This window comes from Alligator mississippiensis, chromosome 11 (genome assembly GCF_030867095.1).
Source record: "Alligator mississippiensis isolate rAllMis1 chromosome 11, rAllMis1, whole genome shotgun sequence".
Classification (NCBI taxonomy): domain Eukaryota; kingdom Metazoa; phylum Chordata; order Crocodylia; family Alligatoridae; genus Alligator; species Alligator mississippiensis.
The window spans coordinates 71480150-71502080 of record NC_081834.1 but is presented as its reverse complement, the minus strand read 5'-3'; the positions used below and the strand labels follow the sequence as shown (position 1 = coordinate 71502080).

The 21931-nt window shown below is 42.7% G+C and overlaps 1 long non-coding RNA gene across 1 annotated transcript in view; it reads left to right on the top strand.

Moving 5' to 3' along the window:
- Positions 1–14055, top strand: part of LOC132244232 (uncharacterized) — a 60052-nt gene extending 45997 nt beyond the window's left edge. The window contains exon 4 of the long non-coding RNA XR_009455817.1: positions 12864–14055. This is a non-coding gene — a long non-coding RNA (uncharacterized LOC132244232). The remainder of the gene's footprint in view (positions 1–12863) is intronic.
- Positions 14056–21931: the final 7876 nt, after the last annotated feature.

Sequence of the window (21931 nt, the reverse complement as noted above, 5' to 3'; positions counted from 1 at the left end):
CCTCTCTAGCCCGCAGGTCCCCTAAAGAATTTAGAAAATTAATATTTAGCTGCCCTGGGCTGCCTGTCATGCGGCCCTCAATTGCTTGCCAAAACTCAGTAAGCGGCCCTCCGCCCAAAATAATTGCCCGCCCCTGCTTTAGAGCAAGGACAGTGTCAGTTCTCTCTCTCAACTGTCTCTATGACTCCTTATTCGTCTGCTTCCCTGAAGGTCATTCCATTATCCACCACCTGTGGAAGTGCTGGGTAGCAGTTCAGCCCTTCCCCATAGCTACGTGCATGATGGTCTAATCTGTGGTATAAAAAAAAAGCAAAGGCCTTAAACTTTGGTTGAAAAAAAGGTTGTAAAGATAAAACAAAAGGCGTTGTGTAAAAGTGTGGGCTAAGAAAAGAGGAAGAATGTCTGGCCTTGTGGTAATCAGCGGTTACTGAGAGAGCAAGAAAAGTGTGTTTTGTAATAAAAGAAGTGAAAATAATGTTTTTCTAACTGTTACCGGAACTAGGTTTCTAAAAAAGTTCACTATACATTCACGTGAATTGTAGGTGGCTGTTAAAAAGGTATATAAGCCTTTTGCTTTAACTTTTAGGGAGGGAGCCCCCTCCAAATGCATGGTGAATCCATGTCACTTTGGGCCCCTCCTACAGCTGTAGCTCTAGCCAAATAAAGCTTCTGCTGACCTGACCCAAAAGCTTGCTGCATGTGCTTTCCGTGACAATTCCTGTTGCCGTGACTCGGATCCACAATACAGATTGAGGAAAGAGGACCTCAGACTGCTTCCTCCGAACCCCATGGCACCAAACTTAAGAGGTAAGGGACCTAATTTAAAATTTGTAATGAGGTTTCAAAGGAAGGCTGCCTGTAGGCTCCTGACTTGACCGTGGTGACTGGATCTGAACTTTATTGAATACAGGTCAGTTTAGAACCTTACTGCCATCTAAAATTTTCTGTCTGATGACATATGCTCTGTTCAGGGAGAAACTGTTTGAATCACCTCCATCCAACAGCACATTGGGCTTGTCGTTAATTAACTAAGGCAGTGTGGGAGAGGGGGTCTGGCTGACTGAATGTGTGTGTGTGTGTGTGTGTTTAGAAAAATGAGCCACTGACCAGGTCTGGGACTAAGGCTGGGTCTAGCCGCCCTGATTCTGCCTAATAAGGTAGCGTCAAAAGCAAGGGGGCCCAGCTGAAACCTTGTGACCCAGTGGACAGGGCGTCTGAGTGATTTTGTCTTTTCCAAACCCCTTGTTCCAGTTGCTTCTGCCAAGAGCAGGAGTGAAAGGATCCCTTTTGTGTTTGCCTCCCTGCTTCCATTGTATGAGCCAGTGTTGGGTCAGAAGCCTTTTGTCTGAGCGGTAAAAAAAAATGTGAGGCGGGCACTGCATGGCCCGGACGTCTTAAATAAGCCTTTCCTGAGTCTTCCTGTATGATTGAAAATGGGGATAGGTCAGTCGAAACCAGTTCCAGTCGCCCCTTAAGGGGACTCTGGCCTACTTTATGTATATACACTATTCTCCTGAGACTTGATAAGTGGAACTGGTATACTAGGGATGATCCCGTGAAGCAATTTCCACAGGAAGGAACATTTGATCAAGATAAAGTAGTGCACTAACTGGGGGCTTTAGAGTCCCGAAGATCTAAGACGTCACAAAATCAGTGGGATGCATTCTTTTATTGGTATGATAAGATGTCCAAGAGGCAGACAGAATCTCAAACTAGAAGTCTAAAAGATTCTCAGGAAAAAATTAAACAGCAGTTAAAAGCTGTTCGGGAGAAATTGGCTGCTCCCCCAAATTATACACTGACCACCGCTCTGTTGTATCCAGCTTCGCCTGAGGCGCCCCCACCAGAACCAGCAGAAGACATCCTTGATTTCTGTTCAAATCCTGCTCTTTTAGGACTCGCACATGAGCAACAACCAGTTCAATATCAGGCTGCAGCCCAGGCTAGTTACTCATGAGCTGAGACTCTATTACCCACAGAGTCTGTTAGTCCAGACTCAACTACTGCTCCGACACTCAAAAAGAGGAATTGGGGCCTGGAGAGATCCCCTATTAATCTTAGATCTAGTAGTGCACAGGTTTATCCATTAAGACAAATGCCAGGCATTGGCATGAATGGAACAAACATAATAACTGTGCATGCACCCTGGACGCCAGCTGATCTTTACAATCTAACCCAGAAATTCCCTAAAATCAGGGAGGATCCAGAAAAATTTCAAGAAGAATTACAAACTGTTATAACCTGTTATAATCTGACATGGGCAGATATAGACCAACTTTTAGAAGCCATTTTGCCCAAAGAAACTAAAAAGTACCTCTATGCTTCCTGTTTATGGCCAACCGAAGACCCAGGAACTGGCCAAGACTTTATTGACAAAAGAAAAGCTTTAGTTCAGGCAATTCTTACAATCTGCCTGAAGAGGGCAGACTGGACCAAGTTAAATACTTATAAGCAAAATAAAAATGAACACCCTACTGACTATTTAGAACACCTCAAACAGGCATTTGAACGATATTCAGGAATGGATAATCCCTTTGAAAATGCTAAGCAAGCTATCGTAGCTGCATTTGTTCAAGGACTTAACCCTAAGATTGCTGAAACAATTCAAACAGTAATTATCGGCTGGGAAACTAAAGATTTAACTGAAGTTCTTGCTGCAGCTAACCAATTTTATAACAAATTAGAAGAGTCCAAAGACAATGCCAAGTTCAAGCTAATGGCCTTACAGATTTCTCCGTTGCAAGGTCCAGGCAGAGGAAGATGACGGGGACGTGGCCGAGAAAGGGGAGGCCCAGGTGAATATGGGAGAGGCTATGGAAATCAGAATGTCCCAACCGCCTCGGCCAAGGACCCGGACCCCAGCCCCCACCTCCTCTGACTGTCAATTTTCCCAGTGTTGAATAGGACAGCCTGAGGGACAGTAACATTATCACTCCTTTGCTTGCTACTGACCAATCTGGTCCATTTGTTGAATGCCTTATTTCTGGTAAACCTGTCTCCTGTCTTGTTGACACCGAGGCTTCCCACTCCACGCTAATGGCTGCTGAATTTCCTTTCCTACCTGATTCTCCTGAAACTGTAAATGTTGTTGGTATAGGCGGACATCCTATCCCACATCCTGTCTCTGAACCTGTCTCCATCTCTATTGGCCCTTTGTCTGAAAATCATGCCTTTCTTCTTAGTCCCTGTGCTCCTGTCAACCTTCTTGGAAAGGATTTGCTGTGTAAACTGGGATGCGTGATTTATTGTAACCCAGAGGGTGTTCACCTTGAAGTACCGAAACATAAGGAAACCGAGCTTGTGGCTTTGCTAACTCAGGAGTACTCTGATCCCCACACTTCCTTCTTGCAAGAGGAACTGTTGGCCCGGGTACCTCCACAGCTGTGGTCCATCCATGCGAATGAAGTGGGGCACATGCTGAGTGCTGAACCAGTGCATATTACTTTAAACCCTGCCAAGCCACTTCCTCGTGTCCCGCAGGACTCTATCTCAAAGGAGGCTGAGGAAGGAATTAAGCCTGTCATTTCTTCACTCCTTGAGCAAGGGATAATTGTCCCATTATGCTCCCCTTGCAACACACCTATCCTACCTATTAAGAAACCTGGTAAAGATATGTATCATTTTGTAAAAGACCTCTGAGCTGTAAATGGTGCTGTTTTACCCACTTTCCGGGTAAAACAGGGTCCCTAACCCTGCTACTATTCTTTCCTGTATCCCTTCTGATGTTACCTATTTTACAGTAGTAGACCTTTGTTCTGCTTCTTTCTCTATCCCCGTTGCATTTACTTATTGAGGACTCCAATATACCTGGACAAGACTCCCTCAGGGATATACAGAATCTCCCACTCTGTTTTCCCAGATCCCAAAGAAGGATTTACATTCTATCACATTCAAAGGGTGGTCCACCCTTGTTCAGTATGTTGATAATCTGTTGTTAGCCTCACCCACTTTGGAGGCTTGTAAGCAAGATACTTTGATACTCCTTACAGCCTGAGCTCAGAAGGGCCACAAGGCCTCAAAATCTAAACTACAGCTCTGTAACCCTAAGGTACACTATTTGGGGCATGGTATTTCAGCAGAAGAATGCCACCTTTCCTCTGGTAGAACTGAAGCTATCTTTGGCATTCCCAAACCTATGACTAGAAAACAGATGAGGGGATTCCTAGGTGCAACGGGTTATTGTAGACAGTGGATCCTGGGTTACGCTGCTTTTACAAAACCCTTGCAAGCATTTACCCATGATACCACTCCGGAATCCCTACCTTGGACTCCTGAGGCTGAGCAAGCATTTGTGGCTCTTAAACAAGCCCTCACTGTTGCTCCCGCTCGTAGACTCCCTAATTACAGGAAACCTTTTACTTTGTTTTGTCATGAACAAGAAGGAATCTCTTTAGGAGTACTTACTCAGCTGCATGGTGAGAAGCATCGCAAAATTGCATATTATAGTTCTGCCCTTGATCCCGCAGCTGCAGGATTTCCCCCTTGCCTTTGTTCAGTGGCCGCTGCTGCTTTATTGGTTGAAAAGGTGGATACTCTAGTTCTAGGGCACCCTTTAACCATTGCAGTTCCCCATGCTGTAATGGCTCTTCTTCTGAAGGGCAAGACTCAGCATATTTCCAATTCCCGTCTTACTAAAGATGAGAAACTTTTCCTGTCAGCTGCAAATGTAACCTTAAAGCGCTGTTCAATTCTGAATCCAGTGTCACTTCTGCCAATTGCCTCTGATGGTGAAACTCATGATTGTCTATCTGTCACAATTCAATTGTTAACCCCTCAAACTGACCTTAAGGACATTCCTATCCCAAACTCTGACCTTGTTCTGTTTGTAGATAGTTCCCGTCTTAGAAATGATGCAGGCAAATCGGTTGCAGAATATGCAGTATGCACGCAGTATGCTGTTTTAGAAGCCTATTCCTTACCTCAAGCTCCCTCTGCTCAAGTTGCTGAACTTGTTGCTTTAATACATGCCTGCATCCTTGCAAAAAATCAAATCACAACCATTTATACTGACTCTAAGTATGCATTTGGTGTTGTTCATGATTTGGGACAAATTTGGAAAAAAGAGGATTCCTCACTTCATCAGGAGCCCAAATCAGTCATGGTTGTTATATCAAAGAACTTTTGGAAGCTGTTCAATTGCCTTCTGCTATTGCCATTCTTAAGTGTAAAGCTCATGAAAAATCTTTTGATTATGTCACATGAGGAAATGATCTGGCAGACCATTCTACCAAAAATGCGGCCCTTTCTAGCCCGCAGGCTCCTAACTGTTTTTGTTTGTTTTTCAGCAAACCAGTCTCCTCTGGCGAGCCTCTCAAACCTAGCCTTTCTTCAACATCAGGCCACAAAAATGGAAAAAGATGACTGGCTATGTGCAGGGTGTTCACTGCACCCTGACTCTCTATGGAGCTCCCTGGACGGCTGTCTGGTAGCACCTAGAAAGCTTTTGCCATACCTTGCTCATCTGACTCATTCAGAAGCCCATACCAGCAAAGAAGGCATAATTGCTCCAGTACAAAAAGATTTGTTTGCCCCAAATTTTCCTTCCATGGCACAACAGTACTGCAGCTCCTGTCCCATCTGTTTAGCTCACAACATTGGACAACATTTAAAAATGACACCCGCAGCCCATCCCCCTCCATGGAGACCATTTCTGAAATTGAAAATTGATTTCATGCAACTACCTAAGTGTTGTTCTTCTGAAAACATTCTTGTTATTATTGATAAATTCTCTGGATGGGTAGAAGCCTACCCATGCGTACATGCTGATTCCATCACTAGCCAAGAAATTGCTCAAAGAATTCATCCCTAGGTTCGGATTGCCCCTTGCAATAGATAGCGACAGAGGTACCCATTTCACAGGACAGATAGTAAAAAACATCTGCCAAGCACTCAACATACAGCAACACCTACACTGCAGTTATCATCCGCAGTCAAGTGGTGCTGTAGAATGTAAAAACTCAGATCTGTGCTGAAACATGTCTCAAATAGCCCGATGCACTGCCCATTGTTCTTATGCACATTAAAAACGCCATCAACAGAAAACATGGGTTAACCCCTTATGAAATACTCATGGCACAACCCATGAGAATGCCGGCTACACCACCTGTAGCCCTACATCAAGCAGACCTACAATTAACTGATAAAACTGTGCTAAATTATTGCAAAGCATTAATGAAGTATGCTAGGTCTTTTCATTCACAGGTCCAAGAAGCTTTACCTCAACCACCAGATGTTCCTTGTCACAACCTTGAGCCAAGAGATTGGGTCTACGTAAAGGTTCATCAATGGAAAAACGCACTTCAACCCAGATGGAAAGGACCCTTTCAAATGCTTCTGACCACTAACACTGCTGTTCATTGCCAAGTTCACCAGACGTGGGCTCATGCCTCGCACTGCAAGAAAGTATCACCACCATTGGACCCCGAGGCTGCTGAGTTCCAACCAAGGTTGAAACCTTTCCCTGAGGCCGAGGAAAAAGACCCTCAGGATCTCACTCAAGCAAGTGAGGAGTATCAAGGTGCAAGTGATAGTAATCTCATTGATGAACCTAACACCCTAATCCAACTGACTCCATCAGTTGGAGAGCCAAGGTATCATCTGCGTCCTCAGAAGACGTAAATGTTTCCATTTGGAAGTTCATCACCTCGACCAGATCAGTGCTATTAATACCAAGGCGAACAAATAGACAACAAAAACCTGCAGAATTGCCTGCAGAGGCAATCCAAACAATACTTGACAACATGTTTAAAAAAAAAAAAGCTTGTCATAACTGCTGTCTTGTTTAGCTTAATTGCTTTAAGTGCTTCAAATGTATACTTAAAATTCTTGCAAAAGGTTACTGAAACCCTAAACGCATCTGATTGTTCGGTCTGTGGACTTATCCCCAGAACCAATGATGAAGGATTTCCAATGATACTGCGGCCTTTAACCCTTATAAATTTAACTGTGCGGTAGGCAGACCCAAACAATGCCACCTGGACTGATGCAGGGTACCTTAAGGTATTACCTCTACAGGGAGAAATGTGTTGAGTACACAACTACTCCCAGCAAAAAAAAAAAAAATATTCAGTGGGAAATAATAGTTGCAAACATTATGATATGGGAAAAGGGGTGTGGATGAACAATCATACCAAAGAGAGAACATGGTGCCAAAGTTTTAACGAATGGTATAACCCATATAATCAGACTAGTGGAACTGGTGCAATATCCTGCAGACCAATGAAGTGGTCAACTATTACCATTTGGGAATGTTCTAATTTAGGAGGGCATTGCTATAGAAATGGCACCAAAAAGTCAGCATCTCCTGACATTTTGGGGAGGCCTTCTCCTATTGGAGGTCGGTTTGCCCTAGACTGGTATGATGGCTCCTTTAGAAATAACCAGGCTCTGTGAGGAACCTATTAGGTATGCGAGACTAAAGCCTACCATCAACTACCGCCAAATTGGTTTGGATCCTGCTATCTTGCCTGGCTAACTCTGACCATCAGGATAACAAAGGTCTTGCCTCAAGGCTGTCACTGAAATAAAAGAGAGCGCCCCGATTTAGCAGACCAAAAACAAAATGTGGTAGCTACCCTTGAAGCTTAAAAAATCCTTTAACTTTGGGAAAATTAATAGAGTGTTCTGTAGCAGGAATAATTCCACTAGTTACCGGCCCAGCTATCTTCTGTTTAGGAAGATATACCCTGCGACTACGAGCAGTAGTTGAAATATTGGCCTTAGAAACTGAAACAGTATTAACCAGTCTGGGAAACGCTATAAAAATCATAGTCCAAAACCAAGAAGAGTTACGACAAATAGTTATGAAAAACAGATTGGCTCTTGATTATGTTTTAGCTTCTGAAGGGGGTGCCTGTGCAGTAATAGGGCAAGAATGTTGCACAGATGTGAATAGTACTTTCCAATTAGTAGAAGAGCAAGTAAATGCTGCGCTAGCACATGCTGCAAAAGGAGCTGAGGTTGCCTTCGTTCCAAAAGATACTTCAGCCGACTGGTTCAGTTGGCTAGACCCTTGGGGTCTATTCAAAGACTTGCTTGGAAAAATTATGTCTGTTTTGTGCCTGATTTTAGTTTTAGGCTTGTGTGTGTGTGTGTGTGTGTGTGTGTGTGTGTGTGTGTGTGTGTGAGAGATATATATACACACACTACTAATTTTGTGTTGTGTCCACATGAACATCCAAAGAATTAAGCAGAGCATTTCTAGTATCTCAAAGAAAACTAAAATAATGGTGTTGCAAAGGTGTGAGCAGATCCAAAGTAGAAATGAACGGCTGCAGAATGAAATTGAAGGACTTATGAAATTGGAGTTTTAAGGCTAAGATGAGACTAATAGTCTCAAAAGGGCGGACTGTGGTATAAAAAAAAAAAAAGCAAAGGCCTTAAACTTTGATCGAAAAAAGTTGGTAAAGATAAAACAAAAGGCGTTGTGTAAAAGTGTGGGCGAAGATAAAGGAAGAATGTCTGGCCTTGTGGTAATCAGCGGTTACTGAGACAGCAAGAAAAAGAGTGTTTTGTAATAAAGAAATGAAAATAATGTTTCTGTAACTGTTACTGCAGCTAGGTTTCTAAAAAAAAAATTCACTATATGTTCATGTGAATTGTAGGTGGCTGTTAACAAGGTATATAAGCCTATTGCTTTAACGTTTAGGGAGGGAGCCCCCTCCAAATGCATGGTGAATCCATGTCATTTTGGGCCCCTCCTACAGCTGTAGCTCTAGCCAAAAAAGCTTCTCCTGAGCTGACCCAAGAGTTCTCTGCATGTGTTTTCCACGACAAATCTAAGAGTAAATTTAGAGCCTTTAGCCCTAAAAATGTCAACTTTTGCTGCTTAAGCTGCAGGATTTACAGTTATTAGTTGTAACAGGCTGTTGTTATCTTCTGATCGTGTTCAGTCAGTAGAAGAGGACAACTGCCTGTGTTATCCTAACCTAACCTCCAAAACAAGGTCCAGGTTCAGACATGTAACAAAATGCAGAGCTGTTTAGAACGGAGCACTCAGTGCAAGCCTGCCTCTTGTATCCAAACTGAAAAAAAAACATGCATTTTTTTCTGTGCTAAAGTCTCATGAAGCAATTAATAGGCTGAGGTCTGATTTTTATGAATTGACATATGCAGGATGAATGGTTTGGGAGATGAGTTCTGGAGGCCAGCTTGACTCATACTGGAAGGAGTGAGGAATTAGTGGTCAAGACATTCAGTGAAACCCAAAGATTCCCATCAAGAATACAGCTCCCAGTCAGCGATCATGAGTTAAGCTATCATTTTAGTGATGCTGTGCAAAAGCCTGGATTTGGGAGGAGATTGAAGTGGTTATATGCTTCCCTGAATTGTTTGCCTATCCCATTAAATGGTAAAGCAACATTTGGCTCATTTCCTTCTCCTAGTTTTATCTACTGTATGTTGCTTACCTTGCTGGCAAGACCGGTTCTGTGAAGAGACTTGTTCTGCTTTCTCCCTGTTTGCGGGGTGACTGTGATGCTAGAAACAAGAGCAGGTATATATACAGACACTACCCTAAAACAGGTGCCTTCAGTTATGTTGTTTTCTTCTCTTTTTGGTGCTCATCTCTTCCTTGCTTGTCAGATTTCTTCTGTAGCCCAGGCAATGCACCTGAGCCCTGACTTGGAATAATCTTGTCGTTCCAGTCCTTGACTGTTTCTTGAGCAGAGATTGATAGTCATGAAAATGGTTGGTCGATGGGCAGATGTCTGGAAGGCTAGAGCCCCCTGCAGAGAGCACTGATGCTGCCTTGTTTGTGAACTAAGTTTTCAACATTAACCTCCAGGTGAGAGCGAGGCAGTTGCATCCTTTGAAGATCTCCTTTCAGCTGAGCTGTACCAGGAATTCCTTCAGCCCCTTTTGGTCATCATCTGGTATCTCTGAATATGAACTTGTTTTTTGTTAATTTAATTTCATTGGGGCAGAGCCTCAGATGATGTAAAATAGGATGGATTTCAACAGAGTTAGGCAGACTTATGGTACATGGTGGGATGATCAGTAGCTCTGTCTTAATTTACGTCAGAGGAAAATTTGAGACACCATTTCCTAATGAATCAAAGGCCTCTGGTGATGTTGGACAGCAGACTGCTGTGGATTCTCCATTGTTACGGGTTTCTTCTTCCTTCCCCTAGACCAGGGGTTGTCAACTGGGGGTACACATACCCCTGGGGGTACTTAGGAAAGCTCTAGGGGGTATGCGGCAGCAGCATGGAGAAGCAGGGGGTGGGCCACCAACACTTTGCACCACTTGTACCCCATGTGCTGCCAGTGCTTTTGTTTTCACCACTGTCGTGCGCCACTGATACTTTGCCGCAGTTTTGAACACCCCCGCCCCTCTTGTCGATCAGCCACTGGGGGACTCCCCACTTCTCGACCGCCTGCTGGGGGTACACCAACCAAAAAAGTTTGAAAACCCCTACCCTAGATCATAGGTCATCAAGAGATCATTTTGGTTATCATTTCTCAATTTGAGCAGTACCTTACTCCAGCAGAACCTGGAACCAAATCTGAATGGCAGAAAACAATTATGGGTGGAGTAGGTTGCTGCAGGGAGAGGACAGTGTGTATCTCTTCAAAGTTTTATGTGTTACAAGAACACCCGGGTTTTGTGTGTATGCAAGTGGTGAGCAGAAAAGGTGTAACTAGGTTGCACGAAGTGCCCCGGGTTTTGCAGGATCAAGAACACTTTTGATGTACTTCAAATGGCTGCTCCAGGGCAGCTCTCCATCTCAGCTTGTATCCATTCTTTCTCTTCCTAATTTCCTCCTCCCATCTTTTATCACAGGTGTGCTGTCTGCATAGTTACAACAAGCAGCTTGGGCACCCTAATTGACTGGGGAAGCCCCAGTGCCTGGAAACAAAATGCCAAAACATGCAACTAGCCAAATCCAGAGATATCAAAAACAGCTCATTCTAAGAAGAAACATGTTAAAATTATGAATAGGCTCATGTGACATGGCTGCCTGTGACAGCATTGGACTCAGTGACCCAGGTGATCCTTTCCAGACCTATGCTCCTAAAAGTCTTTCTTTCCAGCACACGATCTACTATTAATGGCAGGCTCCACTGAAGTGGGGTGTGGAAAAGCAGTGAGTCTGATCTTTTTTTAAACTCTCTGGAGCCTGCCTGAGTTATGTGGGGGCCTGGTGCTTTCCTCCACAGCTGCAGTGCCCCCAGGACCACCTGGGCCGTGTGCCAGTGGTGTGTGCTGCCTGAGGAGCACCACTGCTACACAGGGAACCACCAGCCCCCCCAAAACTCAGAGACCGCTTGGCCTGCTGGCTTGATATTACTGTTTTTTCCCTGCTTCTGAGCAGATATACTATTTTAGTAATGAATGAGCCATCAAGAAATGTTCCTTCTCCCCAACTGTCCCTACAAGTACTGCAAACACAAGAGGCAACCAATGGCTAGGTTATATTTCCCCATTCTTCCTGCCCAAGAAAAGTGTTCATATCATGAGGCATTTTATTGATTTTTTTGTGGGGAGTGTCAGAGAGTCTGCAACTTCTCAACATGAATAAGACTATCAGGATCTGGCCAAATTTTATTTTGCCATCTCCTCCTTTTAATGAAAGTAAATCACTTCTATTTTGTGTAGCTGTGCATAAAATACTTCATCTATCAAACTGCACAACATTAAACTATCTTGTAAAAGAAGAATAGCATATAAGTGATGACACAAACTACAGGTAAAATATGTTGCTGAATCTGATGCAGTAATTGGAGTTCATCAATCAATGAATAGGTCAAAATCTGTCAAGACTTGCTCTAGGTCGTCATCATTTTCTTGATGTATGCTAGGCAAAGCAAGCCCAGTAAGGCCGCTCTAAGTCAAATGTTGCTCAGGTAAATCTTTACCGTTGTCAGGAGTAGTAGGTCAAAAATGAATTCATTCCAGTGTGGTTTCTATTTATCAGTGTTTTATTGATTCATGTATACCAAAGGAGCATATCTGTAATCTGGTTCCTCTTCACTGTCAGGTTGTGATTCAAGAGCTCATGCTATGCTAAATACTTCAGGAAAGGAGACTGAGAACTCAGGGTGGAGAACTCGGTGTTATTCATATTAATCCAGATGATAATAATGGGGATAGTTTTCACAGGCATGAATGATAGCTAGGTTCCTAATTTGCTTTGACTTTCAATGAGAGTTGAGTATCTAGCTGCCCACGATTGTTAATGAAGCCTGTGGGATGATACACAGCACGTTAGGCCTGGAAGTGGAGAAGAACGGTAGAAAAGAATCTGGTTCATATTTAAAACAAGGTGGATTATCGGCAGGCAGCACATGACTGCCCAAATTAGACTTGGAGATCCAGACTTAATACCTGATCCCAAAAAATCCAAGCAATTTTTAATGGACATAGGCAGGTAGTGTCAGAGTATTATATCTCCTTCAAAAGCTGGCTTTATTTATTTAGTTTTTGGTTCACATTTTTATTGTACCTGCTGCTTAATGTAAGATTGACAGAAGGTACGATTGTAGCCAATATACTAGTGACAATAATAAGACAGAAAAGAAAAAGAAACTTCACCCTTGGTAGCTGGGGTAGTTTCTTCAGGTTTTTAGTCTGGCTCATCTATTGTGCAAGTCATCTCAGCTTTCACCTGAAACCCAAAATAAAACACCTGGGAGTGCAAGCCCCTTCAAAACAAAGCAGCTAAGTTTTGCACCGTTCTAATAATAAGGAAATGTGTCCTGTGCCCTTCCTCATTATTTATCTCATTATCTCCTGACTTTTCCTTTAATTGCACAATCTTAAAAGAAAATGGCAAAGAAAAAATAAATTCCTCCTACAGTTCTTCAGCAGATGGAAAGTAATAATGTTCTTTTCATGGTCTCTATTTTTCCCTTTCTTCTAGATGCTCTGGGGAAAGAAATGACACATCTAAGCACTCAGTACCTGAAGGAAAAAATAATGATTTTCAAAATTTAGATATGAATCTGAGTGAAACAATGGATCCAACTCACCCTGAAGTCTGAGGAAGTTCTCTTTCTGATACGAGCTTCATGATTCTGGCTCTTTTTCTCTTGAGCATGCTGTTGCAATCCCCTGCAGAGGTAGGGTAGGTAAAAAGGATGATTTGGCTTAATAGTTGCAGCATCAGGCAAACCAAAACTTACATACCCAGCCCTGTCACTGATCTGTTATGTGCATGATGTTGCTACTTTTCCCAAGATGCTGCGCTGGGATTTCCATTTTCAGTCCAAAGTGGCTGTACAGCACTGTCGTATCTGAATGGTAATATTTAATACCTGGCCTGGGGTGGTATAGACGGTAATGCAATGTTACAGTTTCAAAGCTGCTGTCTGTTAATCGATGAAGAAGACTACACAATAATGGTAAGAATACTGCGAGTGGCCTACTGATGTGATGCAAAGTTACTTTACAAGCCTGGAAGTTGCTACCAATTCATTTACGAAAAATAGAACTAGGTTAATAAAGGCTCATGGGAAGAGCCAGCAAGATTGCCACTCAAGAAGACCTGTTCCATCGCTTGCATGGGCTGGCTCTGATCATCTCATTAGAAACTAATTTTGGATGTAACCTGCTATCCAAACACTCCAGTCTTATCACTTGCATCACCTCTGTGTATTGCATTTCAAATATTTTTCTTGGAAACCAACCACTATAGGGTGATGTTGCACAGATCAGTATGCAAAACCAATGCAATAAGTGAAAAAGTTGAGTGGTTTAGTGGAATGTACTCTAGACCTCTGTAAGATGCATCTTTGTATGTCATTGCCCTTACCTATACTGCAATGGCAATCTTGCAGAAAATCTCATTAAAATAACTTAGTTGCACCTCTCAGGCCAGAGCCTGCTGCTGTGAATTCTTCCTTGGGTAACAGGGAAGGCTTTTGCAGTCTTGGGTCTGGGAAACATTCGGAAGCATTTCAGTGGCACACCTAATGAAAGCAAGGACATCTGATTTCAGGCTACTGGCATTGATACTTTTGTATTGCATTTGATTTCTAGCATTACAAAAGCTAAGATGTGAATTTAAAAAAATAGTGATGTTCTTTGGTTTTCTAAGGTTAACATTTGAAATGGGAATCAGGCTTTTTTTTTTTTGGTTGAAAAACAGATGTTTCTCATTTTCTTCCAGGGCTGGTTTCTAGCCCCAGTTAACAAATTTGAAAGTGTTTCTTTTTTTGTGTCCAGTCCATGAAACTTATTTGATCCTTTTCCCTGACACACAAGTACTGCATTCTGTGAATCCTGTGATGATCACTGCACCACAGGATGCAAAGTATACTTTGTCATAACCACATAAAGACAATCCAGTGATTAAATTAAATTAGAAAGGAAAAAAAAATCCAAACAAACAGTGGTCATCTGCGGTATACCCCAAATGATCATAATAGAGCATTTTAAAACTAGTAACGATGGAACAATAACAATTCCTGGCAACCATGAAATCCCCCCAAAGCACTTTACAGGCCGTAAAGATAAAATCATTCTTATCCTTTCCTTCTCGGAGTGAAGTTTACCCCTGTGCAAAGGCACAAGGGACCAGATGACCTTACGAGTACCCTTCCACCCTTACTTTCCTAAGATCCTATGTAGGCCCAGATCCTCAAAGGTATTTAGGTGCCCAACCTACAAGGACTACACCAGGATCAAGCTCTCTTCAGAGGCCGTGCTGCACAGGGGCACATTTCACACTTGAACACCCTGTTCCACCAAGGATCTTGAAGCCCTTGGCAAATGCTAATTAATTAAGCCTTGCAGTGTGCCTGTGAATGATCCCAATTTGCACCTTCTGCTCACCCAGCAGTTGCAGCTTCTGGGCCCTGTTCACCAAATTCTCCCTCTAGCTGTCTCATCTACTACAGTTTGAGCTGTGTACTGCCACCCCTCACTGGAGAACTTGAAAACCTTCAATAACAACAGTGAAGAATCTGGCATTTTTCCCCTTCTGGGGTTGATACTTTGCTTAGGTAGGGAGGTTTTGGTGGGCTGCTCCAGCGTATTTGTATTGCGAGCATCATTTATGCTTTCTCAAGTGAGAAAGTTTTGCAACATTTCCTGAAGATTGTGGGAGTCTGGATTCACTTGATCTCTTCTGGGAGTTCATCCCATACTCCAGCATGCTTTGTCCTGTGTTATCTCTTGTCTCTTCATAGACTGCACCACCCCTCGGCCCTCCAAACTCTTTGTCTGGCAGTTGCAAAAGCCCTGTGATGTGAACAGAAATTCTTCCATGGGCTTTGGTAAGGCGTTGATCTCCTATTCTCCCTGTATTTGTGCCCAGCTTGTTATGGTGCCCACAAAGCTGGCATTAGAAGTGGCTTCCCAAATCTAGAGCAAAAATCACCCTCGGTACAGAGGCTTATTGACCCACAGGTGTACAAAAAAGACCCCAAATGGTGGGTAGCCTTTATATTGACATGCGGTGCAGGAGAAAATTTCATGCTGTGTCTTAAAGAAGAAAAGTTTTAATATAACAATGTTTATTTTTCTTACTTAAGTAATTCAAATACAACTGAACGGGGAAAACAACCATCTCTTTCTGTACTTATTAAGCCAGTATTCCTTTCATGTTTGTGCTGCATATTGCACAATTCATGGTTGCAATAACTAGGGTTTCCATTTTTGAGCTGGGATTGATGCTTTTTGTTACCTGTCCAAATGTATGCTAATGCAGTATTAAGTCTGAACAGGAGTCTTGAAGTGCCGGGTTAAGTTTCTACTCACCATCCTAGCTGTGACTACAGTCCAGCAAAGCACTCAGACATTTGCTGAAGCCTCGTCCTGTTCCATAAATCATTTGGGCATGAGTTTAAGTGCTTTGGTAACAGTCATGGATGACTGAATTCTGCTCTGTTCTGCAAACTGAGGATCTTTTGTTGCATTATTACGTAACAAAATGCAGTGTTACTAAATTTTGCAGTTCGCAAGAATAAATCTAGTGGGTGATTGTTGAGCTATTTATGCACGTCTGTTTTTGTCCTCATTGCCATACCCTGTAACCGAAGGGACCCTGTATCACGCATGCCATTGTGACAAGCCTACACACTGGCAAAACCCAAAGGATCTGTGGAGCTTTTGTGGGTCAGCAGCCACAGAAACAAGTGTTGGCTAGATTGAGCTCTTGCTGTCATTCATATGCGAAGGGAGTTTATTTTGGAGACCAGCAATAAAAGAGCTCTCCCCTTCTCTGTGCATTTGCTTTTCCCTGTCTGTTGTTAAGCTTCCCAGAAAACTCTCCTGTATTAATTCAGAGAGGCAGGGCCCAGTTTCCAGGCTGTTCTGTCTGGCCAGGACTGCTTGGCAGGTGCAACCAGGTACTAAGCATAAATGTCTTAATGATCTCAAAAGAATGCCCCCAATTATTGTTGGTGCCTGTTCATAGCAGCTTCTTTGAGTGAAATCACGTTTTATACATCTGGCTGGTGAGTTCTGCATAGACTTCTGCAGTCCGGCATTGTGCTAGGTGTACTCCAGGGCAGAGTATGATTCATATCTACAGCGTGTGTATTTATATGCCGTATACATAACTAGGTATCTATACACAGATAGTATGTGTGTATGTGATTTGTCTGTATGTGCATAAGTACGTATTCACAGAGTTATTACATATTTCTGTGTATACATGATTGTATGTAATTGTGTTGAATGTGTAATAGGGCTCACGTAAGAAAAGGCCCATGGTTGCATTGTGTTTCCCCAGTGTAAAACACCAATGTGCTGGAATTCACACCATTTCAGCTGCCTCTGCTTAACAGAACGCACACTTCTGCAGATCTGCCCCCCAAACTTAAATCTGTGAAGTTAAACCATTGAAAGGTACAATTCCCAGCATTACAGGAGAGACTTGTGTCTTTAAAGCAGTCTCTTAATGAACTGCAGCAGCATATCCCTTGGTTGGAATCGTGCCTGACTTCCTCATTATTTTAATTAAATATCTGCCTGACCAGGTAAAACAATGGAAATGCATTGACTGAGCTTGTCACCCAAGGTCATTGGTTTGAATCCAGTTTGCTCTGAAGCCAGCCAAAGTTGGCTAGTGGCAGTGTGATGCCTTGTGTAACTATTAGCTGGTGATGCTAGTCCAGGCTCTCCTGGGCAGACATACACATCACAACCCCCATCACTCTAGGCACTACAAAATAGCCTCATTGCCCTTTTTCAGCAGCTGAGCCAAAGGTTTGCTTTGTGCCTTGGAGACTGAACAGCCTTCCCACGTGTATATGCTCCAGCTCAGGAATAAAAGCATATTGGTGGGACAGCCTGGGAAAAGCCTGAACTGCTGCTGGCCATGCTGTACCTACTGCATGGATAGATAGCATCATTCTCCAGGGTGATCAGTTTGGCACCTTTTGTTAACACTCGGTAGTGTAGACACACGATGCACATGGCACTGCACGGTGAGTTTTTCGGAGCCATTAGGACCCCAAAAGCAGGTTTTCAATAATGTTCACTGTCATTAAGACATAAAAATAAAGGGCCAGATTTTGAAAATCACTGGGAAAGTTTCTTAAAGTGAGTCCCACACTAATGAAAACCTGCCTCCAGTGGTTCAAGCAGTGGTGTACTGATGGGGTGGGCACTGGGGGGATGGGGGGGGGGGTGCCAGCCAGGCCCTCCAGAAGGGCATTCGGTCCCCCAGCAGCACCTCCATTTTCGCCACTGGTTCCACCATTGACATTTTTGGGCTCAGCGATCGGCTGCTGGGGGACCCTCTCCCTCCCTCCGCCCCACTCAGCAATTGGCTGTGGATGTGGGGGGAGGTGTCATGAATACTTATAAACTATTGTAAGCCACATATAAAACTCATTAGCAATGAATAACCATGATTAAAACATCTACCAGCCCTTTATAAATGATTAAAATATGTCCTCTGTGCAAATGGAGACTGTAGAGTTAGACTGAAATAACATAAGTGGGAAGATGAGTCTTTTCTAGGGTGTGGAGGGCGCAAGCATTTTAACATTTATACCATGGCAGCCTTCAGTTGAGGATGAGAATATAACTGCACTAAACTCCACATTTGGAGGGTGTTAAGTAGCTTGCAGGCCTCCCACTTATTGTCTACACAGAAGTGAGTCTTACTCACTTCCAAAATAACCTGTTTGTGGCTGTCACTTCCCATGGTGGGGTAAGTTTGCTGAGGCCCTGACCAGTTTGACTGGCTTTGGTTGTAAATACTAGGCCACCTTCTTGATCCAGTAATTAAATAAGGCTTTACTATCCTTAGAGAAATCACCCAGAGAAAGAGTTATGGAAACATTCCCTCTATGGCTTGTAAAATGGGCTGTGTTACAATGCTATCGACATGTTTAGTGAATCTTGTCTTGCTTTAAAAATGGACCTGGCTGGTGCTCCACGAATGCCAGGACTCTCATTTTCCACTTTGAAACATAAATGACCATACGTTAATGCAATAACCTGATACTGCAAGGCTTAAATATTTCCCTCTTCAGGAACATTAGGAGTAAAGACAGGTGACTTTTTTAGCCTTTTGAATTGTTCCAAAGATGAAACAAATTGTAAGGCTTTACATTTATTAGCAATTGCCCAGTTTGAATTATTTTTATAGAGCTTCAGGCCCAATTAACTAACTCCAGGATGATCTTTAATATAAATGATAACCTCAGACACAATTACTGTGCAGGAGAGGAATGGAAAGTGAGTACATGGCATATTATATGCCTCAGCATTGTTTTGAATTTAAAGAGCAAATTTTAATTTAAAGTGGAGTGGGGAAAGGAATTATTTCATTAGCAATTTTTTTTTTCTTAATACCTTTTCCAATTGAATTGGATGTTTTCCTTTCTTTTTGAGTATTAGACTGTGATAATACCAGGTTTGGTGGCTGTTACAATAAGTTGAACCCAAACTGAGTTTTAAAAAAGTCTGGTGATTATTGGGGGTTCAGATCCTCTGCTGGTAAAACATGGCGCTGTTGTGACGCTGAACAGAGTTTTGCCTTGCCGCTGCAGTGCTGCTGTTACTCAGAGGTATTCTGCCCTGGTTCAGCCTGTCACACCTGGCAACAGGCAACAATTTACACCTGTCAGCAAGCTCCTCATTAGTACCACCGCAGTATCTACTGCTGTAAGCCTCTTGGGCAAGTATTTACAGCTCCCCTTTTGTACTGATCTGCATCTGCAAGAGCCCTCAGCCCCAGAGCCTTGCCTCCTTGTTCAAATTATATTAGCTCATGCATTGAGGTTTGGAAATCCCTGACTCCATGTCTCTGCCAAGAAGTTGCTGTGCATCTGAAGCTGAGAACTTGGAAGAGTGAGGATGGACTTCCTCACCAGAGTTCAAATTTGTAACGGCCCTCTACTTTGCCCAATGGAAAGTGAGTATAAAATGCCACCTTATTGCTCAGTGAATGTTTCACAACCCCCCGCCGCCTTCTCCGCAGGCAGAAGGCAAGGTTATATGAGAAGAAATGCAAGATAAAATTAGGTGTAGAAAGATGACTAGCCTGTGCCATACAAGGCTAGTCTCTGATCCGAAGCTCTGCTGCAGACGTTTGCTCAAATCATGTTTGGTTTTGAAAGATTATGGGGAGATTGGTTAATAGTCTTCAAATACTTGAACGGGGACTATAGAGACAATACGGGGATGGGCTTTTCTCCATGGCTGTAGGAGACAGCACTAGAAGCAATGGCCTCAAACTGCAGCAGAAGAAATGGAGGTTGGAGATTGTTAGGAACTTCCTGACTGTGAGGTCGGGCATTGAAACGAGCTGTGTTGAGAAGCTGTTCAGTCTCCATCCCTGGACGTTTTCAAGACAGACACTTGCTGGGATGGTTTAGTCAGGGGTGGTCCTACCTCGAGTGGAGGGGACCAGGTGACCTTACAAGTTCCCTTCCAGCCTTACTTTCCTGCGATCATATGTAGACCCAGATCCTCAAAGGTATTTAGGTGCCCAACCTGCATAGAAATTTATTGCAATTCCTCACGTATAAATTGTCACTTCCTTATCTCACAGGAGGATAGAAATATTTTTAGTTGTTAATTAAGAAAAACAAATCCCCCAAACTGAAACATGTTAATTTTGGGGGGCAACTAGTAGTACCATTTCTAAAAAAAAAAAAAAAAAAAAAAAAAAAGCGCTTAAAGAGGCAGGCTTGTTTCCTGTTGTTTGGTCCAAAAATGACAATATATGTCAAAAGCAGGGCTGCTGCTGATAAACCAACAAACACAACATTTTAAAATTAAGATGCCTTTTCTTTTGAACAATATTTTCAATGGCCATTTCCAATGCTGATTCATTCTGAATTAAGGCACACAAGAAGATATATTCCTGATGGATGCGTGTAGACCTTCCTTTCTAAGTGATGAATATGTACTTCTGCTGCACCAAAACAGCCGAGATAAAAAATATCTCCATCCAAAAGAGCAGATAAGCTGACTCACGTTGTGTGAACTGGGTTTGTGTAGGTACTGCTCAGTTTTGACTTGGCGTGTCTGGTGTCACAAAGTAAATGTCACACATGAAACCAATGCTTGGAGAACCTGGAGCTCGATGTACTAAAGAGAGAAATTATGAATAATTCGAGGGCTTTTAGCAAGGTTTTCAGCAGCTCCGACAAATGCTGCCGAAAACAGAGGCTTTGTTTCTTGCATGTCTTTTGAGATTCCTTCTTTCAAGCAATACGGTATTTTTAGAAGCTGTATAAGGCTATGTAGCCAGGGGCGGTAGCATACTCCTGTACTCTGTGGACTCGCACAGCATGGAATCTCAGTATGTGATCACCGGTGGGTTATGCTCACACCAGACTATAAAGGAGAAGTAAATCTGAGTGTCCTACAGACATACCTGTGCACAAGCAGTCATTTCTGAGCTATGTGCCTAAAAGATGCTGAGTCTCGGTTACAGAGGTCTGCCTGAATACTGCCTGTGTCAAATATAAATAACAGTGTTCATTAGGGGGAGCAGTGAGCAACAGGTTTAGGTTGGCATACAAGGGAGGCAAGCGCATTACATCCATGCATTTGGAAAATATATGAAGTAGCTGTTTGCTGGATCACTATGGCATGAAGCAATAAACTGCAGCTCTCAGAGCCCGTGTGGCCTGAGCTCTCATCCTCAAGCTGTTCAACAGAAGTTGAATTAGACAGGATGTGGTAGATTCTCTATCCTTTTCTGTCTTTCAGAAACATATGAGGCAGAAGCTATGGACTTCATGCAGAAATGTTGGGGGAAAGTTCTTTGGCAGATGTTACACAGGCCTGGGTTTTGAAATGGTTCCCCTGGCCTTATTTTTTTTTTTTAATCAGTTAAATAAATAAGACAATGACTTGGCTGAGGCAGTCATAATTAGTGCTCTACATGCACTTTAAAAGTGTTTTGTTTTTTTTTTTGTGAATGGGGTAACATTGGTAAATAGCCAATGAATCTAGATAATTGATTAGCCGTGGTGGACAGTATTTTTAAAAATAAAGTTAGCAAAACGAGAAAAAAATCATAAAGCTTTTATGAAGAAGACCTCCATTTGTCAACCAGTTAGTGGCTGGGGCTTTTCAAACTGTGGAAGAGCATGAACTCTTGTGGCAGTCAATAGAAATGTACCATGCGACTATGCAGGGCTTTTGAAAAGCTGATCGTATGAAACAGTTTGAGATCGTTTGTTTGGGGAATTTTTTGTTCTTTTTTAAATGGGGAGAGCACTCTCGTCCCTCCAAATTGCACAGATAAAGGGTTCAGCATGTGTAAGTTTGTGACTCCTGTAGTTCTCCAAAAAAGACCTTACAACAGGAATCAAACACATCTTAAATGCACAAGAACAAGGACACAAATGTAAAGAATTTGCAACACAGTCTTATTTTTTTTTTTTTAATCCCGTGATTTAGAAACCATGAGTTTCAAAATGACCCCCACCACCTCACTCCCCAAATTTGCTATTATATTGATCAGGAGCTGAATTAAATAAATGCAGCCATCAGTCTAGATGGTTAAGAATG